Source organism: Schistocerca serialis, chromosome 7, assembly GCF_023864345.2.
Source record: "Schistocerca serialis cubense isolate TAMUIC-IGC-003099 chromosome 7, iqSchSeri2.2, whole genome shotgun sequence".
Classification (NCBI taxonomy): domain Eukaryota; kingdom Metazoa; phylum Arthropoda; class Insecta; order Orthoptera; family Acrididae; genus Schistocerca; species Schistocerca serialis.
Window position 1 is genome coordinate 464,458,149 of NC_064644.1, and position 12,510 is coordinate 464,470,658.

Genomic DNA, 12,510 nt, shown 5'->3' on the forward strand with positions numbered 1-12,510 from the left:
TTGTACGATCACTCTTCAGAAATTTACGTCCTTTGATTTTGCGAATGACCTTTTTACGCTTTCCCTGTAATTGTTATAAATCCCCGACACGGTGCTTCTTAAAACTCTTTGGCTCAATTTATACAGAAGCGCCCACTATAAGAGCACCAAACGTTTGCCCACTTTTTAATTCACTTTGCTCCGACATAACGCACTCACAGCTACACAGATCTCAGTTCTGACCACGGCTGGCGTTTAAACGTACCGAGGACAATGCACAGGTGTCGTTTGTTGTCTAATACAATAGTGCAGCTTGCAGGCTTGGCTAGCATCTGCATTTACACTGAGTTGGCAGAAGTCATGACGTACCTCCGTGTAGAAATACTAAGCCATGCTCCCTCTATAGGCGTCCATAATTACGAAAGAGCCCCCGGTACAGGATTTTTTACATGAATTGTGTTTAATACGTGTTCGCTGGGATTCATGTCGGGCGATCTGGGTTCGCAGATCATTCTCTCGAGCTGACCGGAATATTCTTCAGATCAACCGCGACAAATTTTTGCCCGATGACACCGCGCATTATCATCCATAAAAATTCCATCGTTGTGTGGCAACAGACAGACAATGAACGGTCACAGATTGTCTCAAAGTCTAGGGGACTGATGACCTCAGATGTTAAGCCCCACAGTGCTCAGAGCCAAGAACCATTTGTCATGACATTGTCACGTTAGTCTCTCAGTCAACGAAGTTTTTCTGGGATTGTGACCGCTTCGTCAATATGTAAAACTACCGACGTTTCGGTCACTGTTGCAAGTGACCTTCTACAGGGTGTAAACAAAAACACCCTGAAGAAGGTCACTTGCAATAGTGGCCGAAACGTCAGTAGTTTTACGTATTGACAATGCGGTCACAAACCCAGAAAAATGTCATTGACTGTGACAATGGCCGCGAAAGCGCACGTTTATACATTAGTGTCAGTTCAAGCATTCCTTTCTCTTGATGCTTCCATAATTTTGTGAAACCCCTGCATATTGTGTTGCCTGGTGAACTAGTTTCAGAGATGTACTCCTCAAAAGAGGTGATCGTCCCGCAGCCGGATAAAAGAGATAAGACTTTCATGCACAAAGGGAGGCGTATACACCCGTTTCCACGAAGCGGCAGGGGGCGTATTAACTTGCCTTTATCCACGGAACTCGGGCAAAGCCCAATATTTATGCGGGACGCGGCGGGCGCCACACGTGATAACGCAGGGTGGGGGTACGGAGCGACCACTTGCTGGCGGATCGCGGCTAATTTATGAAGTGGAGGAGGCGCGGCGGCCACATGCGAGTGATTTAGGGGGGCCGCAAACCGCATTCACTCGCCCTGGACCGCCCGCCGTGGCCTCGCGCGCCGGTCACACGCACGCGCCGGCCCTGCCGTGGCAATTAAGAGGCGCGGCTGCAGCAATATGCAAATGGGCGCGCAGCTACCTGCTACCGCTAGCCTAATGGCTGCGTCAGCCGGGGCTGCCGCTTCCACAGAGTGTACATAATGACGCAGCTCCAGTCTGCGGGAACAGCAATCCGCTGGTCGCAGCAAGAAAGGGCACCGGGGTATCTGTCACCTAGCTGAAGCACCTTTGTCGTAAACTCGGAGAGTACAATGCACGGGCGGAAGAACTGAACAGAATCTGAAGGTGCCGCAGAGCATGAATTTTGGCGCAGCTAAAAAGGTATAAAAACCCAGAGAAGGCCTCCTCTGTCGGGATTCACGATGATGTAGCACGTAGCTACATTGATGAATCAGTACGTCCATACCTCAGCTTCTGTTGGTCGTAAAAGGTAGGACCAAATGTTTTTGATAGATCTTGGCCTAGTGACCGTTTGTATACACAAACAGTTATCCTTCAGTAAAGGGTCAAAGTATGAATACTACAGCCGGCCACTGTGGACGAGTGGTTCTAGGCGCTTCAGTCTGGAATCCCGCAACCACTACGGTCGCAGGTTCGAATCCTACCTCGGGCATGGATGTGTGTGGCCGGCCAGAGTGGCGGTGCTGTTCTAGGCGCTACAGTCTGGAACCGAGCGACCGCTACGGTCGCAGGTTCTAATCCTGCGTCGGGCATGGATGTGTGTGATGTCCTTAGGTTAGGTTTAATTAGTTCTATGTTTTAGGGGACTCATGACCTCAGATGTTACGTCCCATAGTGCTCAGAGCCATTTTTTATGAATACTACACACTTCCTCTGGCTTAGGCAAATGAAGGAAACCGGTTGGTTCTTTTTACATTTGATGTGGTCTACAGTGCGCTAGGCGGGACTTACGGAGGTACGCTTAGTTCACGGGTGGTTCTTGAAAAAGAAAACCAAAACAGGTTGTGCCTTTTTTTATTTTTTTTTTTAAATCCGATTCGTGGGTTCCAAGACGGCTATGCACAGCAAATGGCTGAAATTTTAACGGTATGTTCCTAAGTTCTGTGTTATTTCAATTTCATATACGTAAACTATCTAAATTTTAGTGATCAATACATTCCTATCAGTATGAGTTACATGCTCTGCAGCAACTGGGAAAGGAACAGAAGCAGTGGCAAATTGCTTCTATTTGAGCAAGAGAATACGAATATATTCCCGTGTATTTAAAACACTGACTAAAAATGGGGTACCTGCTGTCTCTTTCTAGCTTCCTCTGCAGCTTTAAGAGTTCCCCCTAAAATTCTGGCATGCGAACAAATTCGGCTTTTTTATGCTGAGAGCGAAGAAGACAGTGGCAGTGGCAAAGAGACAGAAAAGTAACAAATACTGGAAGGTAGTTGTAGAAGGAGCGATAGGAACAACGGTAAGGTGAGAGAAATAGTTGACAGTGAATGAACAGTGCCAGGAAATGAGTGAGGGAGATGGTAGGAGGCGGGAGTAATAAGAGTAGATTGTAGTCGAATGGTAGGACGGTGGCGACTGTAGCTGCGACACAGGAGATAATGACAGAGAGACACAAAAAGGTAATGACAATGACTTGGGCTGAATGAGTGACTGAGAAAGGGCAACTGGGAGAGCATAGGCACGAGCTGCTTAAAGCGATGAACTGTTAGCAGAGTTTGTGGGAGTTTGATGTGAGTTGCATGTTAAAAAAAACGAATATTTTTGCATGCCAAAATCTTTGGGAACGTTTTTAAAGGTGCAGAGGAAGGTAGAATGGAGCAGCTGGTAACACCCTTTTCAGTCAGATTCTTTTAAATAAACCGGAATATATTCGCACCTCTTGTACACGGAGCTTCTATCCGTTGGTACATCTATACTCCATGAGTAATCTTTGGAGTGTGGTGAGAGGGAACATCTGGTAACACTATTTCGCCTCTTGTTATGATGCAGTCTTCGTGTGCTGGTATTCTAACTGAAAATGCCAGGCACAGGTATTTTGTGTTTTGAGGTCTCTGTGAATTGTGCGGGTTGACTTAGTGAGTGAGCAGCATCGCTTTTAGAACAAAGATATTGCTGAGTCATGGAAACAGAACGCCATGGAAGCCAGAACATTGACACAGATGAGGTTCTCCGAGCGGCAAGAATACCTAACCATACTTTTCTGGGTGGCTAATTTGTGTGGTTATGCGAGAGAGATAGTAACATTTAGATGAAGACAAGATTGACTGAGATATGTGAACAAGAATTTAATATAAGTATATTGCAATATGAAATTTTTAATGTAATTCGCACAGTATCAAGTAACGGTCACTTTTGGATATTTACTCTGCAGTATAAGAATCTCTTAGTGTTTATGCATCGTGTGTGTCAGTTTCTTTTACTATTTATTTGCGCAACAGTATTACCTTTGAGATCTTTCAGCAGTTCTCGGAGCGACTGACTAAAGGGCAGTTGTCTCCGAAAACTTAAAAAAAAAAAAAAACGATTTTCTGTTTTCGGCTTAAAATGTTATCTGGGGTCTCTACTTTTCTGTAACGTTTATTCCAAGTCCCCTGGAAACTTCGTTAACGAATTACAAAGCGATCTGTTAAAATAAGTGCCTCCCAAAATCATTTACTTCGGGAAAAAAATAATTGACATGTAATTTGAAAGACGGAAAAACAGAGCTTATGCAAATTATGAACTTGCTCGAGCTTGAGATCGGACCAACAGTCTCGGGTGAAAGACGAACGAAAAGCGTATCGGGTGAGCAGGGCAGCGAATGACGGAAGTTGCCAAAGAGGCCCGCAAAAGTCACAGATTCTGTTGCAGTTGTAAATATTGCTGTAAGGTTCGAAGAACAGCTCACTCAACGTGTGTTTCACTCAACTACAAAAACGTAATGTCGAGGGAACACACCTTCAGAACTGAACAGACGATTTTCATCGGAATCTGGTGCCATCACTTTAAATTCAATTTTCTGTCCGTGTACGCGATGGCTTCAAAAGTTTATTTTCAGTGAATGCTTTTGTCTCGATTTGTGAGCGATGAAACTGACATTTGTTTTGACACGTCACCATTTTGTTTCAGTTATCCTATTTATGCTGTAAAATAAATATTGCAAATAACTTAAACAAAATAATTTTGTTACAGTTACAGTAAAAGGACTCTGGGAAATCCCGCCGATGACCATTGTTTTAGCCTTTCCACCTGATGCAGCTGTTACAGGAGGCTCCGATGGGGTCAAAAAATAATTTCTTAAAGACAAAAGTACAAGAAATAAAAACTTATCGTCGTAATCAGCATTACTTTTTATTTTACTTATAAAGAATCTTTTTTCATGAGTTCAGCGGGGACTAGCCTCCATTTTATGCACAATATTTGGACGATCATCTTTTTAGATGCTGCGCCGGCCGCGGTGGTCTAGCGGTTCTAGGCGCGCAGTCCGGAACCGCGCGACTGCTACGGTCGCAGGTTCGAATCCTGCCTCGGGCATGGGTGTGTGTGATGTCCTTAGGTTAGTTAGGTTTGAGTAGTTCTAAGTTCTAGGGGACTGATGACCACAGTAGTTAAGTCCCATAGTGCTCAGAGCCATTTTTTTTTTTTTAGATGCTGCGAATTTTGCTCTTATACACTCGCTGTCTGCACTCTCACTCCAAATACAGACTGTGAACTAGTGCTGGTCTCGCGCCGCTATTTACAGCCAAGTTTGACTGCCGACATCCACCTCGCCTTTTGTCGCTATTTTGTTTTTCAGAGCTGGTACCGATATTCCGTGAACCGTCAATTTTCTCTCAACGTTTTCCATTTCTGGTGGGTGTCATGGCCAGTGAGATTTTAATAAAATCAGTGTGGGGCCCCAAGAGTTATTTATTTGCCGGCCGAAGTGGCCGTGCGGTTAAAGGCGCTGCAGTCTGGAACCGCAAGACCGCTACGGTCGCAGGATCGAATCCTGCCTCGGGCATGGATGTTTGTGATGTCCTTAGGTTAGTTAGGTTTAACTAGTTCTAAGTTCTAGGGGACTAATGACCTCAGCAGTTGAGTCCCATAGTGCTCAGAGCCATTTGAACCCAAGAGTTATTTACATTTAAACCTCTTTACATCTACGACAGACTTCTTAATTACGCTACACGAGAGGACTGACGTTTCTAGCACAATTATCTTATCGTATTTTATTCCATGATTATTTTCTAGGCAGCGCTCGGCGATAGCTGATTTGGTTACTTGATTTAATCGGGTTCATCAAAAAAATGTTCAAATGTGTGTGAAATCTTATGGGACTGAACTGCTAAGGTCATCACTACTTAACGTAAATTATCTTAAGAACAAACACACACACCCATGCTCGAGGGAGAACTCGAACCTGCGCCGGGACCAGCCGCACAGCCCAGGACTGCAGCGCCCCAGACCGCTCGGCTAATCCTGCGCGGCAATCGCGTTCATCGTTGATGTTCCTGGCTCCTATCCTCGACTGCTCTGATAGCATGCCCCCACGTGAAACATGCCACATTCGCATGGAGTGGGCTACCCATACGGATATTTGAGTCCAATATCATCATTAACATCACAAAATACTTTTTATCATAGGTGAAGGGAGCGAAAAACACCGATGCGCGAGACTACCAACTCTTCACAGGCTGGTTGGAGTGCGGGCAGTAAGTACACGTAATAGCAAAGCTCGCAACATCTGATGAAGACGGCTGGCACGGTTACGCGAAGTATATTGCATAAAATGAATATAGCTCGACAGAACATCCGGAAGTGTACTATTAGTTTTATTTTTATAAGATCTAATATGTAGGGAAAAGAAAATGTTAGTGGGAGAATCTGTAGCATGCAATATTTCCTCACATAGCCATCGTGTTAAAAAGTGTTTCATGAATCGTTTTCTATGCTAGACGAGATGGTTCCCGAAGCATGCCAATAACGTGCTCAGTTCTACCTGTATCATGGAGGCGTGCCCTGGTTGGGTTCGTCACTCATTTTGTGAACACATTTTTCAGGAAACCGATAAAATTAAAGAAGAAACCCACAACCACCCTTTTTCAGTTGTAAAATACTATTGTTCACTTCGATTTTTTGACCAAACTGCTACTGTTCAAAACCAACAGTGACTGCATAACCCTGATTATCATGTTATATTGAACCTTGATATCACTTTTGTACTCCTTTCAGTATTTTACTTGCAACATTCGAGTCTATCATGGTCCTTCGAAGTTCTATCACAAATGTTACTTTTATCGAAACTACACACGCACTGCGACGCCAGCTGACGTTATTCCCGTCCAACTCGCGCTGATGTAGCGTCCCTGCAAATTTTAAAAACATGCATGACGCTCTGCTGTCTGTAATAATGTTATTTTATTTTCCTACCGGTTTCGGTTCTGAACCGTCAACAACGGCAGGAAAATTATTACAGACGTATCACATGTCGGACATGCTTTGATGTAAGTTACCACAGAAGAACATAACTGCCAAGAAAAATAAAAATTGTTACAAGATTAAAATATGATGACACGTTAATGTTCCATCATATTTTAATCTTGTCACGTGATGGCACATTAATGTCCTATAATGTTTTAATCTTGTCACAGTTTTTGTTTCTTAGCAACTTGATTTTCTCTGGTAGTAGTATGATATTATGCCTTACGGTAGGTCTTGTCGTGGGTTCACCCTCTTCGACTTTTGTCTGTCCATAGACAGTCTTTTCATTTCTGAATATTTGTCTCCTTTTATATTGTCCAGCATTTGATATCTCCTTTTTCCTCTTCCCCTTTTTCCCTCCACCATTCCTTCTATTCCGTCCTTCAATTAACAGTTCCTCCTCAAACAACGTCCAATCCATTTCCGTTTCCTCTTTCTGATAGCTTTCAGTATGTTTCTTTCTTTTCCAACTCTTCCTAATACTTCTTCATTCCTTACCCGGTCGTCCCATTTCACTTTTTCCATTCTTCTCCATATCCACATCTCTAGTGCCTCCAATCTTCTTTTCATCTTCCTTCCTCAATGTCCAGGTCTCCGCAACATATAGTGCAACGTTCCAGACGTAACATTTGGCAAGTCTTCTCCTCAGATCTTTGTTTAGTGGTCACAAAGTAATTTCAGTTTCCTCTTGAATCCTTCTTTTTGCCATTGCAATTCTTTTCCTGATTTCTGTTGAGCAATACATATAATCCATTATTACACTTCCCAAGTAATTGAAGTTATTCACTTGCTCTATTTCCTCTCCCCCTACTTTCATGTGGCATTTCCTCCTCTTTCCTCCCATTACCATGCTGTTAATTTTATTCTTGTTAATCTTCATTCCATATTCTTCTAATTTTGTGGTCAGATCATCTAACATTTTCCGTCTCTCTTGCACTCTCTGCCATCATAACCATGTCGTCTGTGGTAACCTATGTCAAAGCATGCATGACTTGTCATACATCTGTGATAACTTTCCAGCCGTTGTTGATGGTTCAGAACCGAAACCGGTAGAAAATTAAAGTATTATAGACAGCAAAGTGTTGTGTGTTTTTTAAGAGTTGATTTAACGAACTTAAATATATCTAGTGACAGAATTTACGGGAGAGTCACACTTCTAGCAACCCAGCGATAGTGCAGAATATTGTACTTGTGTCTTCAGCTAATCTCCTCTTGTAACGTGTCAGCTGTTGCGTACAGGAGTCAGTCCATATACGAACGTAGGCTTCAGCGCAGGCAGCAGACGTGTCTCACCAGAGGCGCGGTAGGCAATATCGTTCGCTGTTCCTCTGGGAATGGTGCGTGGGAAGGAAGACGGTCGGTAACAACACTGCGTGTCAGCTCTGGTTTCGCTGGTTTTGTGATCCCGCTCGTTTCGTCAGACTGACGTGGGAGACAGCTGTGTGTTCGCCCACTCTTCTGGTAACTTATCCGCTCAGAAGTGTAACGTACCGTGACCCTCAAGCATCTGTAGTTGTGTTAGCGTTTCCGCGATACTTCTGTGATTTTGTGAGTACTAAAGGAATCACTATAGAAAAGCGTTGCTTTTCTTTTGATCTTCTGTATTACGTGACCCGCAGGTTCTTGCTGTCCACTCAGTTCTGGTAAACTTCAGGGATAATTTCTTCACTTAGCTACCCATTTCGCATCACAGCTCTGTAAAGGTCCCTTTCTTATGAGTTAGTCAGTGTGAATCTAACTTGCTTTCACCATGTTTATAAGCTGAGTATAGTCCACAAAGGCAAACTCTTACGACCATAGCAACGAGATTCTACGTCTTACTGTGAACAACATTTTCTTCTTACCTTTGCTATATCTGGTAGAATGCAATCGTAGTGATTTACAAACGAAAGAATCCTACGAGCAGCAAGAAAACTGGGCAGAAAATTGCCTTCGCGTTCTCTGTTGGAACAATGAACTTGTATTTTTCTGTATCCTTTAATTATAACCCCCCACCCATCCTCCCCATTCCGCCGGCCGGGTTGGACGAGCAGTTCTATGCGCTACAGTCTGGAACCGCGCGACCGCTACGGTAGCAGGTTCGAATCGTGCCTCGGGCATGAATGTGTGTGATGTCCTTAGGTTAGTTAGGTTTAATTAGTTCTACGTTTTAGGGGACTGATGACCTCAGAAAGTTATGTCCCATAGTGCTCAGAGCCATTTGAACCATTTGAACCTCCTCACTCCCTTCCCAATTTCCACATTCCCTATTCCTCCCTCCACAAAACGGTGTCAGGTTTCATGAATTATCTCCAGATTCTATTTTAAAAAACTCTCGACAGACATTGCCTTACAGAAACGAATAATAATCGCACAGTTCCCATGTGCACATATGCGCCGGGAAATGTAGCACATTTATCATTTGCGCCATCAAACTAGGCATCTGGAAGTAAAGATATGCAGAACCAAGGCTTCAACTTTCCTGATGTGTTTCCTGTGAGAAAGAGCGTTGCAGATCACATACTGAGATATGTGACGGAATGATAGCATGTCTTAGGTGTTCATGGAGCTAATACCGCCGAGAAACCACAGATTACAATAGTGGTTGCATCAATAATGCAACAAATGTCTTCGTTAATTTGTAGAGGAACGTTTTACGCATTGATTAAAAGAACAGTGTTAAGAAGTACACTCGGAACCGCCCGTTCTTGGCTGCAAGTGGAGCGGTATGCTGCCGCTTTACTGGAAACGTACTAGCAATATACTGTGGTATTCTCCGTAACTGCTGTAACAAAAAAAAAAAAGAGTTCTAAGAAGGATTGTAGGAAGTCATTTTCAGTAACCCCCAGAGTCTGAACGGAGAAATTTGAAACAATGTTTTAACATAAGATTCGGTCACGAAATCCCGATAAACTCTAGGTGGCATGTTTTTGACCGGAAGTGGCTTTAAAAATAATGAGCTGTTGTCCTTTTCCTATCTGATAGTGTGATAGGTTCTATCTAAATTGCGGGATTATTTCGGAACAGTGTGAAGCACAAAGGAAAAGTGACTAACATACAGGATTTGCATAATATTTTATTTATCCGAAGCTTCCTCCGTGTATATGTGCTACGATCTACGCTTCAGTCCTTCCTTCCAGCTTCTCAGCTCATCATCAGATGTGCTACATGTGTGCAAGCTTCCGTGGCCATTGAGATTGAATGTGAAACCTTCTAGGTTGTTAGACCGTGTCAAACGACCTTTTAGTTACATCTTGCACAACCGACGTATCAACCACGTTGATGGTATCTTCTTCATGAAATTCCGGTGTCACTGGTTAGTTCAATTCTGTCACATGAATTTTCCCGCACAACACTATCTTCGCGTGACATCCGTATCAGTGACAGTAGTCACTGAACTTCTTAAAGGAGTCACTGAATGGCAATAGCTATAAAGCTATATCCATAGACAGACTGCTCAAACGAAATATTATGATTTACGCTAGTAAAATGAACACAGCTCCGTTAGTTTCCAAAGCTACTGACCGTATAAACAGAATTCTTCGAAAGATGGAGTAAAAACCACATTTTAGTTCAGAATAAAATAAATTACTTTTTCCGGCACAAAACTGACGCAACTGATCACCTCCACTTTGCAGCAGTCTGTGAAGTGACTGACGTGTGGCTACACAAACTTTATAAAGGCGAACTGGAAGGAAAGTAAAACAACATATTGAATAACATGTACGCAACATTCAGTTTAAAAAAAGTGTGAAATTTGCAGTAATATAACGACAGGGGAAGAGAACTCTTTATTTCAAGAACGTGCTATTACCAGCCAAGGAGCGAAATATTTATGGAAAATAAGTCTTAGAAATCAGAACACTCCGTCTCTGAATGTTCGCGTACAGGTGGACTACCACATGAATGAATAAGCACTACAGTTATTTCACTTCTTAAAAACGGGGACAGTAATAACACAAATAATTTCAGGGGAATCAGACTTCTGAATGTTTTTTTAACGACCTACATTAAAATAACAATTGGAAGTCTTCGAAACATCTCTGATTCAGTTTCGTTAGAACAGCAAGCAGGCTTCCGTAAAGGAAGATACTGTGCCGACTATTTTCTCACACTGAAACAAATCATTAAAAAAAGACGAGTTTCCAAATTGGGAACGCATCTCAAATTTACCGACTATGAACCTAAAATGTGACAATTTTTGAAGAAGAGAAAGAATTAAATAAGAAAATTAATAGCCATCAACTTACATGTGCCAAGATCAGAAAAACATTGAAGGGTGAAACAAGAAGACAAAGCCACTACCCAGTGTGCTATATGGTGCAGGAAGTTGGACATAAAGATAAAAAAGATCTAATATAACAAAGAACATCAGAAATTAAATTCCTTAGGTCAGTGAATGGCTGCAAAAAGGAATACAAAATAAGAAATAAAGAATTAACGAAAGAAATCGGGGTAAAGCCACTAACTGAAAAAACAATCCAACTAAGGCAGAATTTATTACAGAGTGTAAGCGTATGTTACCCGAGAAAATCCATCGACAAGCGACTGAAGGCGATTCTATTGAAAGAGGGAGTGTATGAGGCCGGGAAAGAAATGGTGAGAGCGAATCATTACATAAGGCTTAACACTGGGTTCGCAGAAGAAGAAGAGACCGAGAAGGGTTGACATTCCTAATAACGAATTTCATTTTAACAGACTTTCAGCTGCATGACTTTTCGCCTTCAAGAATGTAATTATGAAGCCACGGGGCGTGAGGAATATTAACAACTACCAGGAAGCTCCCTTATAAACAACTTCCAAAAAACCATATCCGCAGCACGACAATAACGTTTTTAATACACACTCCGTCTATTCAATTTTTCTTGTTGCGCTGCCTGTTCAATTACGATGGGCCACCAAGAGCATCCAGGAAAATATTACTCAATAACGACATTTGTTTAGAAAGCATGCGGGAAAACAGCGTTTCATAAATGAACGCGACACTGTCTCCGACTGTGTCCAGCTAGGCGGAACACCTGAAGAAGAATCCTGCAGAGGAGTCGAAACACCAACTGCGTAAAAAGAAACCAGTTCTACTCCCATCCATCAGTAAATCACAAACCGTTACGTAATAATTCGATGAAGTACGTCTAGAGATTTGTACAAAGTTGCACGACCCGAGAGTGGAATGCGCGATAAAAGATTATGACTGTGATCCCCTGTGGCAGTATGTGTATATCGTGTAAGTTACTCTCTAATCACAGAATGTTTCTCATTAGTTTTGATGCAGTAAGGCTTCTTTGGTAAGCTGATAAGCCACAACATTTGATCACCTGCTTACTACCTTGTTTGTCCGTCTCTGGAACGAAATACATCACTCATTCTGCTTATCAGGGATTAGACAGATTGTTACTAGGTTTTTTGAGGTACGTTGCATTATATTCTACGCACAGATCATGTAATTACCCGTAAAAAACGGGCTGCTGATATGCGTACGCATTGATGGCGCCCAACAGCGACCCAGGTGGGTTCCACAGTGTTTACATCAGAGAAATTTGGTCGCCGAGACATTAACTTGAGTTCACGAAAATACTCCTCAAACCATTGTAGCACCATTCTGGCTCCGAGACACAGACAATTATACTGCTGAAAGATGATACCGTCATCGTGGAAGACATGAAGCATGAAGGGAGGAAGGTGGTTCGCAGCCGTCAGCGTATCCTCGATTGTTACACAGTTCCCATGGAAGTGCAGGAGAATGTCTCCCACAG